This window comes from Rattus norvegicus, chromosome 19 (assembly GCF_021556685.1).
Source record: "Rattus norvegicus strain SHRSP/BbbUtx chromosome 19, alternate assembly SHRSP_T2T, whole genome shotgun sequence".
NCBI lineage: Eukaryota > Metazoa > Chordata > Mammalia > Rodentia > Muridae > Rattus > Rattus norvegicus.
The window spans coordinates 43,223,169-43,240,582 of NC_141552.1; the positions used below are offsets into that span (position 1 = coordinate 43,223,169).

The 17,414-nt window shown below is 41.2% G+C and overlaps 1 long non-coding RNA gene across 1 annotated transcript in view; it reads left to right on the plus strand.

Moving 5' to 3' along the window:
* Positions 1 to 15,912, plus strand: part of LOC102549584 (uncharacterized) — a 31,266-nt gene extending 15,354 nt beyond the window's left edge. The window contains exons 3-5 of the long non-coding RNA XR_015644078.1: positions 4,764 to 4,833; positions 15,061 to 15,270; positions 15,563 to 15,912. This is a non-coding gene — a long non-coding RNA (uncharacterized LOC102549584). The remainder of the gene's footprint in view (positions 1 to 4,763; positions 4,834 to 15,060; positions 15,271 to 15,562) is intronic.
* Positions 15,913 to 17,414: the final 1,502 nt, after the last annotated feature.

The following is a 17,414-nucleotide window of genomic DNA, read 5'->3' on the forward strand; positions in this document are numbered from 1 at the left end:
CAAAATTCCGATACAATTTTTCAAGATCTTGAAAGAACAATTCTCAACTTCATATGGAAAGTCAAAAAACCCAGGATAGTTAAAATAATCCTGAACAATAAAAGAACTTTTGGAGGTATCCCATCAACCTGAACCACAGAGCAATAGTAATAAAAAACTGGTATTGGTATTGTATTGTTATCAATACAGACAGGTTGATCAATGAAATGAAATTGAAGACCCAGAAATAAATCCATAACCTATGGACACTTGCTTTTTGACAAAGAAGCCAAAACCATACAATGGAAAAGGGAGAGCCTCTTCAACAAATGATGCTGGTCTAACTGGATGTCTGCAAGTGGAAAAATGCCAATTTATTTATATGTATCACCCTGCACAAAACTCAATGAATCAAAAACCTCAACATAAAACCAGAAATACTTAATCTAAGAGAACAGAAAGTGGGGAATAGCTTTGAACTCATTGGTACAAACACAACTTCTTGAACAGATCACCAATAGCTCAAGCATTAAGATCATGAATTAATAAATGGGACCTCATGAAACTGAAAAGCTTCTGTAAGACAAAGGATACCATCATTAGAGCAAAATAACAGCTTACAGATTGGGAAAGATCTTCACCAACCCTACATCTGACAGAGGGCTAATATCCAAAATATATAAGGAACTCAAGAGGCTAGACACTGACAATCCAAATACCCCAATATAAAAATGGGGTACAGAGCTAAACAAAAAATTCTCAACAGGAATTTCTAATGGCCAAGAATCATCTAAAGAAATGTTCAACACCCTTAAGTCATCAAGAAAATACAAATCAAAACTACTATGAAATTCCACATTACACTCATCAGAATGGCTAAGATCAAAAACTCAAGCAACAGCCCATGCTAATACGGTTGTGGACCAAGGAGAACACTGCAAATGATCCCTTGCTGGTGGGAGTGCAAAGTTGTACAAGCACTCTGGAAATCAATTTGGCAGTTTCTCAGAAGATTGAGAATATATGCCCAAAAGACACTTCACCATCCCACAAGGACACTTGCTCAACTATGTTCATAGAAGCTTTTTATTTTTAACAGCCAGAAACTGGAAACAACATAAATGTCTCTCAACTGAAGAATGGATACAGAAAATGTGGTATATCTACACAATGGAATACTACTCAGCCATTAAAACCAAAATATCATGAATTTCACAGGCAAATGGATGTAACTAGAAAATATCCTACGGTAACCCAGACCCAAAAGGACATGCATGCTATGTTCTCACTTACAAGTGGAAATTAGCCACAAAGTACAGGATAACATGCTATAATCAAAAGGCACACAGAAGCTAAAGAACAAGGAGGGCACAAGGAAGGATGCTTAAATCTTTCTTAGAAGGGGAACATATTAGAGATAGATGGAAAGAAGTTGGTGGAAGAGAGAATGGAGAGAGGAGCAGGTGGGAGGGGTATCATATGTAGGGAGAGCAGAGGGAGATAGGCTTGGGGGTGGGGTGGAATCTCTAGGATATGCCAGAGACCTGGGATGGGGAAAGACTCCAGAAGATCTAAGGGGGTGACTCTAGCTGAGTTTTCTAGCAGTGGAGGATATGGATCTGGAAGTGGCTACTTTCAGTAGCCAGGCAGAACTCCCAGTGGAAGAATAAAGACAGCAACTTACCCACAAAGCCTTCCACCCCAAATGTGTCCTGCCTCCAAGATGTTCAGGGATAAAGATAGAGCAGAGACTGAGGGAATACCAACCAATGACTGCCCCAAATTGAGACCCCCCTCCTGTGGGTAAGAACTAATCCCTGATAATATTAGTGATACTGTATTATGCTTGCAGACAGGAGCTTAGCATTAACTGTGCACTGAGAGGCTCTACCAATCAGCCAATGGAATGACATGCAAAGAATCATACCCAAACATTAGATGGAGTTCAAGGTGTCTTACAGAAGAGTTGGGAGAAAGATTGAGGGACTCAAAAAGGACAGGGACTCCACAGGAGGACCAACAGAGTCAACTGACCTGAACCCTTGAGGATTCCCAGAGACTGAGTCACCAAAGAGTGAGCATGGGCTAGGCCCCCTGCACATATGTAGCAGATGAGCAGCTTGGCCTTCATGCAAGTCCCCCAAACAACTGGAGCAGGTGTTGTCTCTGAGCCTGCTGCCTGCCCACCTGCCTGCCTGTGGATCCTGCACCTTTAAATGTATAGCCTTGTCTGGTCTCAGTGGGAGAGGATGTGCTTAGTCCCCCAGCAAGTTGATGGGGGGAGGGTTGACACCCAGAAGGGGGCTTCCCCTTCTCAAAAGGGGGAATGTGGGAAGGACCTGAATGAGGGGGTACTGGGAGGAGAGGCAAGGCTACCATTAGGTTGTAAAAGTAATAAATACCTTTAATAAAAAGGGAGAAAAGACTAGAAAGGAAAGATTAAACTACAGCAAGAATGAAACTCAGCAGATAATCACCAAACCCTGCATCAGTTTCCAGGTTCCAGGACCTGTAACTGGATTATCTGGGTTCCAGTAGGCTTCAACACCACAGTTCCTTCAGCCCTGGCACCCAAAGCACATAGCTTCTCCTTAGGCTGGCTCCATTTCATGCTATAGCTTTCTTCAGAGGATGCTCCACAGCCCTCTTATCAGCCTCCTTGGGGGGGCGGGTCTCCACTGTAACCAAGGTTTGACCTTCACAGCTTCTCTGAGTAGCCCTCTCACAAGGAACCCAACCCTGCCACAAATTGCCTGGCTTCAGACACTTCTGGAACCTTGATACAAGTTTCCATCATCCCCCAAACTCTTACATACCTACAACATCACCAACATGTTAACAATGTGGCTAAGTTCTGTCCAGCTCAAGACATCGTCTAGTACCACAGCTATAGTGACTTCTGGAAGCCTTGGTGGCTGACCTTGGGAAAACTCTTCCCTAGACAGTTGTTTTGAGCTGGAAAACCATTCAATTGACATTCTTAACTGGGTCTCTTTGTTTTTAGGTGAATTTTTGTTTCACAAGAGCTTTTGAAGATCGGGCTTGCCCTCGGGGTACTTTTCTTGTCTAGTGAAGAGCAGATTTTCTCTTTAGCGGATCCAATGTCTCCAAGAATATCCCCCCTTTCTGCATTGTCTTGCCTTCATATTACACTTATGATCCTTTCTTAACCAAACTACCCATTTTTATATCTCTCCACTTCTCTCAATGTAGAGCTGACTAAATGCAGTGAGAGGCAACCGTGCCACTGCCTGAATGCTATGTTCTCTTGAAATTTCATTTGCCGAAGAACTTAGTCATTACTTTTTAATTTAGCCTTAGCTTTCCAGGACATGAGCAGAAGGCAGCCAGTTTCTTTGGCTGGAATAGATTCTGGCCCAGTATTCAATAGAATCATTGCTTCTTTCTGAAACCTCATAAGCTAAATGTTTACATTTCTATGTGCATTCCGGTTCCCCAAACTCTCAAGAGACTGGCCCTTTAAGTTTGTGCCAGGTTGCCAAACTATTCTCTATGCTTCTCTGCCTCTGTTCCATTACTAGTTCTTCCTTCACCTACATCTTCAGCTTCTCTACTTCTTTTCTTTTAGACATATCTACTCAAATTTCTTCTACTTTAATGAAGTTTGTCTAGAGTTCCTAAATGGGGTGTCTCCATAAAATCTCTTCTCTCAAAACTCAGGGAACCCCACAGAAGAGGAGGCAGAAAGATCATAAGAGCCAGAGGAGATGGAGGACACTAAAAAACAAGGCCCGCTAAACCAGCATGAGCACAGAATGCTCATATGAACTCAAACAGAGACGGAATCAGCACGCACAGGGTCTGCATGGGTCTGCAAGGGTCCTCTGTGTTTAACGTTTAAGGGCTTCTGGTTTAACGTTTTTATGAGATTCCTGATTATGTGAATGAATATGGGTCTGTGGTTCTTGTTCCTTCTGTTGGGTTCTTTTCTTTCTGTTGGTCCTGTCCAACTCCAATGTGGTAGTTTTTGTTTTATCTTATTATATTTTACTATTATCCCCTAGAAGCCTGTTAGCTTTCTAAAAAGAAACAGAATGCAAATCCAATTGGGAAAGGAAGGGAAGAGGAACTAGGAGAAGTAGAAGAAGGAGAAACCATAAATAGGATATATTATATGAAAAAAGTCTATTTTAAGTAAAAGGAAAAATGTAAAGAATTAAGAATAAATTGTAAGAGTGAGTTGGTATCCAGGGTACCTCCCTCTTCTCAGAGAAGAAGAGGAGTGGGAGGTGCAATGTGAGGATGAGTGGGAGGAGAAGCAGCTTCAGTCATGATGTAAAGTGAATAAATAAATTAATTAATGGAAAAAAGAATAAATTGGTGACATTTTTGTAATAATGCAAATCTGCCTTTATGACCTTGTTCTGTTTCTCCTTATCATAGCTGATTCCTTCGAATGCCTCTTCATCTCTAAGTTATATAGAGATCAAATACAAAGGAGAAAAAAAGTATTTTGTCTTTTTTATGTTTATTTACTATGGTTAAACTTGGTAACTCTGCCATTTTCTCTTTCCACCAAGGAAAATTATTCAAATTTATCCACATACCTTATTCCCTTTCTGTCAGCTTCCTGTCAACATTTCGTGCTGACACATTCAAACTCCACATACCACCCACTAGAATATTCTAGCAAAGCTCTCCCATGTTCCCATAGCTTCGAAAGCCACCACATTCGTCAACTTTCATCTGATTTGATCCCATTCATACAGCTGGAAAATGCTATCAAGTCCGTTCCTGAAATGTTTCTTTCTCATGAACTCTAGGGCATAGCTTCTACTACTCTCTGACCGTCCCTTCTCAGCCTCGTGGAGTTGCCCTCATTCTCCATCTCAGGTAAGCATGACTCTGTTCACTCATATCTTTTCCTCTCACTCATGTGCAGTCTGAGTAATTCTACTAACTTCTATGACTGCACACCACTCATTTAGATGAAAACTTACTAAGTGTCATGATGAATGCCTACTAAATGTTATGGCATCCTCCCTTCTCTAGGGCTTGAAGGACACACAGCTATTTGCTTATTGGATGCCACTACTAACGCCTCAGATTTAATGTTCCAAATTGATGATTAACTTATTTCACTACTAAAAGTTGGTAAATATAAGTTGGGAGTGATGGTACATGCCTGAAATGTTGGCATGCAGGAGGCTGAGGCAGAAGGACAGTGTGTTCAAAACCAACCTGGAGTACAGAGTAAGTTTGACCCTTGTCTTGGTTATATAGTGAGAAACTGCTATATAAAAAACGGAAGAAGCAGTAGACAAACTAAAAAGAATGGAAAGAAGGAAGGAAGGAAGAAGGAAGGAAACTGGAAAATACCAATTTTCACTAACAATTAGAGATACTCTTGAAAAGTAATTCTCCATAGCATTTTTGCCATGCACCAGATAATCTTTTAAAAGATGGTAATGTATAATAAAGCTACACAGTGCTGCACATCTTCAATACCAGCACTGGGATGGAGGGGCAGGAGTATTTCTGTAAGTTGGAGGCCAGCCTGGTCTACATAGTGAACTGCAGGGCAGCCCGAGCAAAACAGGAACTCTGTCCCAAGGGCAGTGGTGGTACACACTTTTAATCCCTGTATTTAGGAAGCAGAGGCAGGTGGATCTCTGAGTTTGTGGCCAGCCTGGTCCACAGAGAGAAATGATGTCTCATAAATAAATAAATAAATAAATAAATAAATAAATAAATAAATAAATGTCATACAATAATAATAATCTTCGAATATAGGTGATGATTAAGCTATATTTGTGTTCCTCTAAAATGAGACATGTGGTCTTTAAGGGCTGATTAGTCATGGAGTAGAGCCCTCATGATTAGGATTCATGTCTTAAAATAGATGCCCCCTTCCTACCATTCAAGAACACAACAAACCCCTTCCTATATACACTGGGGCACAGCAGCGCACACCTGAATACACTACCTTGGAAGACCCTCACCTGAACCCAACCATGGTGACATTCTGGTGCAAGACTATTGATCTCCAGAACTGTGGAGTACCCATTTCTGTCCTTAATAAGTCACACAAATCTACAAATGGTGTTAGAACTGCTTGCTAGGGGGTTGGGGATTTAGCTCAGTGGTAGAGCGCTTGCCTAGCAAGCACAAGGCCCTGGGTTTGGTCCCCAGCTCCGAAAAAAAAGAAAAGAAAAGAAAGAACCACTTGCTAGGCTAAGATTTAATAGGGCTTCCCTGTGGGCCCAAGGGCAGATAAGTTTCATTGTCTTATTATAAGTAAGATTTCATCCTCCTATTTTGCAGTATCTCCTTTAAAGGTTGACAGTTCATTTTTGTTTGTTTGTTTGTTTGTTTGTTTGTCCTTTAATATGGGGTATAGGCTCTGGTAGTCCACTGCATGTTTAGTATTCCCTGGTGTCTGCCTCACATTGACCACATAACAAGAGAAGTAAGAACTCTTACCAGCATGAAGTTCATACTGTCCACTATGCCAAGAATACAACCATCTAAATCTAGTTTGGGCACACAATTTTTTTTCTAGATGTATAGAAGTATGGCCAGAGGCAGGGGTTTGAATAAGTATGGCCCCCATAAACTCATTCATGTGATTGAAATGCTTGGCCCATAGGGAGTGGCACTATTAGGAGATGTGCCTTTGCTGAAAGAAATCTGTCACTGTGGGCATGGGCTTTGAGGTCTCCTATGCTCAAGTTAAGCCTAGTGTGGCCTCACAGTCTCCTGCTGCCCACAGACCAGGATCATAAATCTCCCTTTTCAGTACCATGTCTGCCTGGATGCCACTAGGCTTCCCTCTATGATGATAATGGATTAAACTTCTGAAAAATCAAAGTCAGTCCCAATTAAATGTTTTCCTTTATAAGAGTTGCTGTGGTTATGATGTCTCTTCACAGCAATAGAACCCCTAAGACACCATCCTTACTAGCAACCGTAGTAATCACTGCTGCTTAGAGACTGCTGGACCACTGATGTCTGCAGGCTGACACAGAGAAGGCAAGAAGATGCTATATAACAGCCTGGCTTGGATTTGGCAGAGGATGGAAATGATTGGGTAGATTAAAAGCCAGAGGACTACAATGGGCAAATGGCCAAGAACAGAGACCAGAAGCCCTGCACGTCTTCAGCTGCTTAAGTCACTGGGGAGGAATACCTCTCCCTTACAGAATGCAGAAATCCATCAGCAAGATTGGAACCATGGAGGTGTGACTCACACCCATGAGCTTCCTGTTGGCCACAGCAGAGACTCCCATTAGCAACCGAGGTTTCCTTCTTGTGTTGGACATATAGAACATGCAGAAGACCAATAAAAAGAACCAAAATTTATCTCTCCATCGTATTCTGCATCGTAGATAAAAAATACAGTTTGCTATCATCCAAATCAAAACCCTGGAAATCATTTACACTCCTTCCTTTGATTTCCTCTGTCCTACTCCATCAAACTGGCAACTGAGAATTCTACCTATGTAACATCTCTGGTTTAAGTCCCTGCATCAATAGTATCTATATGAGTGAACTTGTCTCAGGTTATGGTCACTTTGTCCCTGGACCCTTGCTATAGTTAACTAATGCATCTCTTTGCCTTGAGTCCACTTTCTTAAAATTATCATTTGCCTTGCTTAGCACTGTATAACTCTTTGGGGTTCAAGACGTCCCACAAGATAAAGCCCATGTTGAAATGTGTGATATAAAGCCCAATCCACTGTGCCCTGTACTTGTAGCTCTAACTTCATCTGTCACCTCAGACATGTGGGAACATCTCCAGGTCTCCAAAACTCAAAATCATTTCCCTCTCCCTGCCTTTGCTTATGCTGCTGTCTCCATCCTGGTGAATATGGCACTGGGTTTTCATATTCATCATAGATGCAACTATCTCGATAGCAATATAAGATTCTCAGCCTTCCTGGTAGTGCAACCCTTTAATAGAGCTCCTAATGTGGAAACCTCCAACCATAAAATTCCCATTGCTACTTCATAACTGTAACTGTGCTACTGTTAGAAATCATAATGTAGATACTTAATATGCAGGATATTGGATATGTCACCACCATGAAAGGGTCATTTGACCCCCCTCCCAAAGGGGTCACAACCCACAGGCTGAGAACCTCTGTCTGCCCCAGTCTTTTGATGCTCTTTGCCATCCCTCATTGGGGCCTTCGTGGGATTCTATGTGCAGAAGAAACACACTCATCACAGATATGCATCTAAATGTTTATCCTCTCCACACAAGATCATCTGATCACTGTGAAATAATGGTATGTCCTCTTGATACCTCACACCTTTCACGAAGTTGGTCTGAGTGATCATTCAAAGCTGTTTGTCAAATACAGTAGACAAAGACAATAAGGTGTTTCCTCACCAAGAGCCTTGTCAGCTTCACTGGACTGAGATACAATATTTTAAATTAAAATAGCAATGATTTATGAATCATAATGAAAGTATTGCATTTATCTTCCTGGTAAAACATTTAAAGAGGCCCAGACGTGTGGACAATCCTGAGACTGCAGGGCAGGAGAGACTGCCACTTCTGCCCATGTTTGCCCACATCCCTGGCCCAAGAGGAAACTGTATAGGGCCTCTGGGCACAGGAAGATAGGGGCAGTCAAGCTGCAGAAGCCCTGCAGTCCAGACTTCACCTGGATCTGAACGGACCCAATCAAACAGCTCCCTATACCGAAATCCTGTGGGAGGAAGAGCTAGAGCTTCAGAGGGGCAGACAGGCCTGGGAAACCAGAGGAGACTACACTCTGCCCACATTTCTGACTCTAGAGGAAAGCACCTAGTGCCACCTGGGCCCGCTGTGCACAGGGACCCAGGAGAAGTAGGGGCAGGCCCTTCTGGTTCCCACCCACAGGGACAGCTGAAAGCCAGTGGACAGGAATGACTACACGCCTGAAAGCAGAACACTCTGTTCCCATACCTGGCTGAAAGAAAACAGAAAAACAGGTCTATAGTACTCCTGACATACAGACCTATTGGACAGTCAAGGCACTGTCAGAAATAGCAAAACAGGGGCTGGGGATTTAGCTCAGTGGTAGAGCACTTACCTAGGAAGCACAAGGCCCTGGGTTCAGTCCCCAGCTCTGAAAAAAAGAACCAAAAAAAAAAATAGCAAAACAAGGTAACACCAGAGACAACCTGATGGTGAGAGGCAAGCACAGGAACCCAAGCAACAGAAACCAAGACTACATGACATCATCGGAGCCCAATTCTCCCACCAAAGCAAACACTGAATATCCAAACACACCAGAAAACCAAGATCTAGATTTAAAATCACCTTTGATCATTATGATGGAGGACTTCAAGAAAGACATAAAGAACTCCCTTAGAGAAATGCAGAAAAACACAAGTAAACAAGTAGAGGCCCTTAGAGAGGAAACACAAAAATCCCTGAAAGAATTACAGGAAAACACAATCAAACACATGAAGGAATTGAAAATGGAAATAGAAACAATAAAAAAGCACAAAGGGAGACAACCCCAGATATGGAAAACCAAAGGAAGAGACAAGGAGCCGTAGATACAAGCATAATCAACAGAACACAAGAGATAGAAGAGAGAATCTCAAGAGCAGAAGATTCCATAGAAATCATTGACACAACTGTCAAAGATAATGTAAAACGGAAAAAGCTACTGGCCCAAAACATACAGGAAATCCAGGACTGAATGAGAAGATCAAACCTAAGGATAATAGGTACAGAAGGAGCAAAGACTCCCAGCTCAAAGGACCAGTAAATATCTTCAACAAAATCATAGAAGAAAACTTCCATAACCTAAAGAAAGAGATGTCCATAAACATACAAGAAACCTACAGAACTTCAAATAAATTGGACCAGAAAAGAAACTCCTCCTGTCACATAATAGTCAAAACACCAAACCCACAAAACAAAGAAAGAATATTAAAAGCAGTAAGGGAAAAAGGTCAAGTAACATATAAAGGCAGACCTATCAGAATTACACTAGACTTCTCACCAGAGACTATGAAAGCCAGAAGATCCTGGACAGATGCCATACAGACCCTAAGAGAACAAAAATGCCAGCAAGGTTACTGTATCCAGCAAAACTCTCAATTAACATAGATGGAGAAACCAAGATATTCCATGACAAAACCAACTTCCCGCAATATCTTTCTACAAAACCAGCCCTACAAAGGATAATAAATGGTAAAGCCCAACACAAGAAGGAAAGCTACACTCTAGAAAAAGCAAGAAACTAATCGTTTTTGCAACAAAACAAAGAGAAGACAAGCACACAAACATAATCTCACCTCCAAATATAAAGGTAACTGGAAACAACAATCACTATTCCTTAATATCTATCAACATCAATGGACTCAACTCCACAATAAAAAGACATAGATTAACAAACTGGATATGCAATGAGGACCCAGCATTTTGCTGCCTTCAGGAAACACACCTCAGAGACAAAGACAGACACTACCTCAGAGTAAAAGGTTGGAAAACAACTTTCCAAACAAATGTTCTGAAGAAGCAAGCTGGAGTAGCCATTCTAATATCAAATAAAATTGATTTTCAACTAAAAGTCATCAAAAAAGATAAGAAAAGACACTTCATATTCATCAACGGAAAAATCCACCATGATGAATTCTCGATCCTAAATATCTATGCTCCAAATACAAGGGCACCTACATACATAAAGGAAACCTTACTAAAGCTCAGAGAACACATTGCACCTCACACAATAATAGTAGATTTCAACACCCCATTCTCATCAATGGACAAATCATGGAAACAGAAATTAAACAGAGACATAGACAGAACAAAAGTTATAATCCAAGTGGACTTAACAGATATTTATAGAACATTCTATCCTAAAACAAAAGGATATACCTTCTTCTCACCACCTCATGGTACTTTCTCCAAAATTGACCATATAATTGGTCATAAAACAGGCCTCAACAGATACAGAAAGATAGAAATAATCCCATGCGTGCTATCAGACCACCACGGCCTAAAACTGGTCTTCAATAACAATAAGGGAAGAACGCCCACATATACATGGAAGTTGAACAATGCTCTACTCAATGATAACCTGGTCAAGGAAGAAATAAAGAAAGAAATTAAAGACCTCTTAGAATTTAATAAAAATGAAGGTACAACATACCCAAACTTATGGGACACAATGAAAGCTGTGCTAAGAGGAAAACTCACAGCTCTGAGTGCCTGCAGAAAGAAACAGGAGAGAGCATATATCAGCAGCTTGACAGTACACCTAAAAGCTCTAGAACAAAAAGACGCAAATACACCCAGGAGGAGTAGAAGGCAGGAAATAATCAAACTCAGAGCTGAAATCAACCAAGTAGAAACAAAAAGGACTATACAAAGAATCAACAAAACCAAAAGCTGGTTCTTTGAGAAAATCAACAAGATAGATGAACCCTTAGCCAGACTAACCAGAGGACACAGAGATTGTGTCCAAATTAACAAAATCAGAAATGAAAAGGGAGACATAACAACAGAATCAGAGGAAATTAAAAAAATCATCAGATCCTACTACAAAAGCTTATATTCAACAAAACTTGAAAATCTGGAGAAAATGAACAATTTCCTAAACAGATACCAGCTACCGAAGTTAAATCAGGACCAGATAAACCATCTAAACAACCCCATAACTCCTAAAGAAATAGAAGTAGTTATTAAAAGTCTCCCAACCAAAACGAGCCCAGGACCCAATGGGATCAGTGCAGAATTCTATCAGACCTTCATAGAAGACCTCATACCAATACTATCCAAACTATTCCACAAAATAGAAACAGATGGAGCTCTACCGAATTCCTTCTATGAAGCCACAATTACTCTTATACCTAAACCACACAAAGAGCCAAGAAAGAAAGAAAACTTCAGACCAATTTCCCTTATGAATATCGACACAAAAATACTCAATAAAATTCTTGCAAACCGAATCCAAGAACACATCAAAACAATCATCCATCATGATCAAGTAGGCTTCATCCCAGGCATGCAGGGATGGTTTAATATACAGAAAACCATCAATGTAATCCACTATGTAAACAAACTGAAATATATAAAACACATGATCATTTCATTAGATGCTGAGAAAGCATTTGACAAAAATCCAACACCTCTTCATGATAAAAGTACTGGAAAGAACAGGAATTCAAGGCCCATACATAGTAAAAGCCATATACAGCAAACCAGTAGCTAATATTAAATAAACTAAATGGAGAGAAACTTGAAGCAATCCCACTAAAATCAGGGACTAGACAATGCTGCCCCCTCTATCCCTAGTTATTCAATATAGTTCTTGAAGTCCTAGCCAGAGCAATCAGACAACAAAAGGAGATCAAAGGGATACAGATTGGAAAGAAAGAAGTCAAAATATCACTATTTGCAGATGATATGATGGTATATTTAAGTGATCCCAAAAGTTCCACCAGAGAACTACTAAAGCTGATAAACAACTTCAGCAAAGTGGCTGGGTATAAAATTAACTCAAATAAATCAGTAGCATTCCTCTAAACAAAAAGAGAAACAAGCTGAGAAAGAAATTAGGGAAACAACACTTCATATTAGTCCTAAAAAATATAAAGTACCTCGGTGTGACTTTAACCAAGCAAGTGAAAGATCTGTATGATAAGAACTTCAAGCCTCTGAAGAAAGAAATTGAGGAAGATCTCAGAAGATGGAAAGATCTCCCATGCTCATGGATCGGCAGGATTAATATAGCAAAAATGGCCATTTTACCAAAAGCGATCTACAGATTCAATGCAATCCCCATCAAAATTCCAATCCAATTCTTCATAGAGTTAGACAAAACAGTTTGCAAATTCATCTGGAATAACAAAAAGCCCAGGATAGCTAAAACTATCCTCAACAATAAAAGGACTTCAGGGGGAATCACTATCCCTGAACTCAAGCAGTATTACAGAGCAATACTGATAAAAACTGTATGGTATTGGTACAGAGACAGACAGATAGACCAGTGGAATAGAATTGAAGACCCAGAAATGAACCCACACACCTATAGTCCCTTGATTTTTGACAAAGGAGCCAAAACCATCCCATGGAAAAAAGATAGCATTTTCAGCAAATGGTGCTGGTTCAACTGGAGGACAGCATGTAGAAGAATGCAGATCGATCCATTCTTATCACCCTGTACAAAGCTTAAGGTCAAGTGGATCAAGGACCTCCACATCAAACCAGATACACTCAAACTAATAGAAGAAAAAGTGGGGAAGAGTCTTGAGCACATGTGCATTGGAAAAAATTTCCTGAACAAAACACCAATGGCTTATGCTCTAAGATCAACAATCAACAAATGGGATCTCATAAAACTGCAAAGCTTCTGTAAGGCAAAGGACACTGTTGTTAGGACAAAATGACAACCAACAGATTGGGAAAAGATCTTTACCAATCTTACAACAGATAGAGGCCTTATATCCAAAATATACAAAGAACTCAAGAAGTTAGACCGCAGGGAGACAAACAACCCTATTAAAAAATGGGGCTCAGAGCTAAACAAAGAATACACAGCTGAGGAATACCAAATGCCTGAGAAACACATAAAGAAATGTTCAACATCTTTAGTTATAAGGGAAATGCAAATCAAAATAACCCTGAGATTTCACCTCACACCAGTGAGAATGGCTAAGATCAAAAACTTAGGTGACAGCAAATGCTGGCGAGGATGTGGAGAAAGAGGAACACTCCTCCATTGTTGGTGGGATTGCAGACTGGTACAACCATTCTGGAAATCAGTCTGGAGGTTCCTCAGAAAATTGGACATTGAATACCTGAGGACCCAGCTATACCTGTCTTGGGCATATACTCAAAAGATGCCCCAACATATATCAAAGACACATGCTCCACTATGCTCATAGCAGCCTTATTTATACTAGCCAGAAGCTGGAAAGAACCCAGATGCCCTTCAACAGAGGAATGGATACAGAAAATGTGGTACATCTACACAATGGAATATTACTCAGCTATCAAAAACAATGACTTTATGAAATTCATAGGCAAATGGTTGGAACTGGAAAATATCATCCTGAGTGAGCTAACCCAATCACAGAAAAAACATACATGGTATGCACTCATTGATAAGTGGCTATTAGCCCAAATGCTTGAATTACCCTAGATGCATAGAACACATGAAACTCAAGACGGATGACCAAAATGGGAATGCTTCACTCCTTCTTTAAAAGGGGAACAAGAATACCCTTGGGAGGGAATAGGGAGGCAAAGTTTAGAACAGAGGCAGAAGGAACACCCATTCAGAGCCTGCCCCACATGTGGCCCATACATATACAGCCACCAAACTAGATAAGATGGATGAAGCAAAGAAGTGCAGGCGGACAGGAACCGGATGTAGATCTCTCCTGAGAGACACAGCCAGAATACAGCAAATACATAGGCGAATGCCATCATTAAACCCCTGAACTGAGAACAGGACCCCCGTTGAAGGAATCAGAGAAAGGACTGGAAGACCTTGAAGGGGCTTGCGACCCCATATGAACAACAATGCCAAGCAACCAGAGCTTCCAGGGACTAAGTCACTACCCAAAGACTATACTTGGACTGACCCTGGACTTTAGCTGCATACATAGCAATGAATATCCTAGTAAGAGCACCAGTGGAAGGGGAAGCCCTTGGTCCTGCCAAGACTGAACTCCCAGTGAACGTGATTGTTGGGGGGAGGGCGGTAATGGGGGTAGGATGGGGAGGGGAACACCCATATCGAAGGGGAGGCGGAGGGGTTAGGGGGATGTTGGCCCAGAAACTGGGAAGAGGAATAATAATCGAAATGTAAATAAGAAATACTTAAGTTAATAAAGATGAAAAAAATTAAAATAAAAAAAGAAGGGAAGGGGAGGGGTTAGGGGGATGTTGGTCTGGAAACCAGGAAAGAGAATAACATTTGAAATGTAAATAAGAAATACCCAATTCAATAAAGATGAAAAAAACATTTAAAGAACGTTCAAGTTGGCTTTTGTCTAAGGGAGGACCTCCTTAGGATGATCAACCTTAGTGTTCGTGCTCTCTGCCACTAGGAAACCCTGTGAAAAGGCTTAGAGACAATGTTGAAAATTTGTATTTATTTCTAGGAATCACATGAACCTCAAGATACTGATCCTGTTAGCTAGGAGTCGGGTCGTCTTCACGGAAGTAGGTATGGCTCTGGCTGAAGATACGCTCAGCACTTAAGAGCATTCGCTTTTCTTCCAAAGGAAACAAGTTCTCCCAGGAGGGAAGTCGGACTGTTCACAACTACGAGACTCCAGCTCCAAGACATCTGACACCCTCCTTTGATGTTGGTGGGTACTTACAAATTTATACACACGCACACATACACACACATAGTCACAGGCACACACACATGCACACACAATTAACTTGTTAAACGTGTATGGCTGCTCCGTTCTTAGGCTGGTGTCCCTAGCCTCTCCTGAAATCCATATGCTGGAATCTAATAGCCATTATGATGGGACTGAGTGTCAATTTTTTTTGGGAAAAGAATTAAATCCCGAGGACCCCACCTTCATGAGTGGGATTGATGCCCTTTTAGAAGATGTTCAGACAAACTCTCTCATGTCCTTCTCCCATAAGAAGCTGCAACACAAGAATGCTGCCTCAGAGACAGAGAGAACACCGGACAAGAAACTGTATTTTATGCTTCACCTTTCCTGGCTGGCCCCTAGACTTATAAGCAGTAAACATCCATCATCTGTGACCTACTAATCTAAGTACTTTATCATATGTGAGTACATGAAGACCATGATTTAAGCCAACATTACAAGAAGATATGGATGGGTTTAGACTTAAAATGAATCCCAAAGCAATTCTTTATGAAGAGGGTACGAATTCGTCACAGAATACCTGTAAGGATAAACATTTTCAAAGGCAATTTCAGTTGCAAATATGTGGCATGAAAAATAAACTCAGTAGGTTAAATTATATATTTTGGGCATATTGCTTTATATGTGTGTGTGCATGTGCATGCATGCACGTGCGTGTATGCGTGTCTGTGTCTGTGTGTCTGCATGTGTGTGCTTTTCATTTGCGAGTACAGGATGTGGCACAGAAGGAAGTGAAAGGAGGGACTTGGGAGGAGTTGGAGGGAGGAAAAGGATGGAAAATAAGGTTGTTATATTTTAATTTAAAATTTATATAGAATATGGTGTGACATTTTTGTATCCGTAAATTTCAGATCAAATTCAAAGGTCAGTGATAATGAATCAGAGGCCAGAATCTGTGCAGCCATCTCCCACTGCAGTCTGCACTCTCAATTCTTTTTTTTTTTTCAGTTTTTTTTATTTATTTAATACTTAATAATAATTCTTTGGTTTCCGGGCAAACATCCCCCTCCCCCATCCCCTTCCTTATGGGTGTTCCCCTCCCAACCCTACCCCCATTGCCGCCCTCCCCCCAACAGTCTAGTTCACTGGGGGTTCAGTCTTAGCAGGACCCAGGGCTTCCCCTTCCACTGGTGCTCTTACTAGGATATTCATTGCTACCTATGAGGTCAGAGACCAGGGTCAGTCCATGTATAGTCTTTAGGTAGTGGCTTAGTCCCTGGAAGCTCTGGTTGCTTGGCATTGTTGTACATATGGGGTCTCAAGCCCCTTCAAGCTCTTCCAGTTCTTTCTCTGATTCCTTCAACGGGGGTCCTGTTCTCAGTTCAGTGGTTTGCTGCTGGCATTCGCCTCTGTATTTGCTGTATTCTGGCTGTGTCTCTCAGGAGCGATCTACATCCGGCTCCTGTCGGTCTGCACTTCTTTGCTTCATCCATCTTGTCTAATAGGGTGGCTGTATATGTATGGGCCACATGTGGGGCAGGCTCTGAATGGGTGTTCCTTCTGTCTCTGTTTTAATCTTTGCCTCTCTCTTCCCTGCCAAGGGTATTCTTGTTCCCCTTTTAGAGAAGGAGTGAAGCATTCACATTTTGATCATCCGTCTTGAGTTTCTAGGCATCTAGGGTAATTCAAGCATTTGGGCTAATAGCCACTTATCAGTGAGTGCATACCATGTATGTCTTTCTGTGATTGGGTTAGCTCACTCAGGATGATATTTTCCAGTTCCAACCATTTGCCTACGAATTTCATAAACTCGTTGTTTTTGATAGCTGAGTAATATTCCATTGTGTAGATGTACCACATTTTCTGTATCCATTCCTCTGTTGAAGGGCATCTGGGTTCTTTCCAGTTTCTGGCTATTATAAATAAGGCTGCGATGAACATAGTGGAGCACGTGTCTCTTTTATATGTTGAGGAATCTTTTGGGTATATGCCCAAGAGAGGTATAGCTGGATCCTCAGGCAGTTCAATGTCCAATTTTCTGAGGAACCTCCAGACTGATTTCCAGAATGGTTGTACCAGTCTGCAATCCCACCAACAATGGAGGAGTGTTCCTCTTTCTCCACATCCTCGCCAGCATTTGCTGTCACCTAAGTTTTTGATCT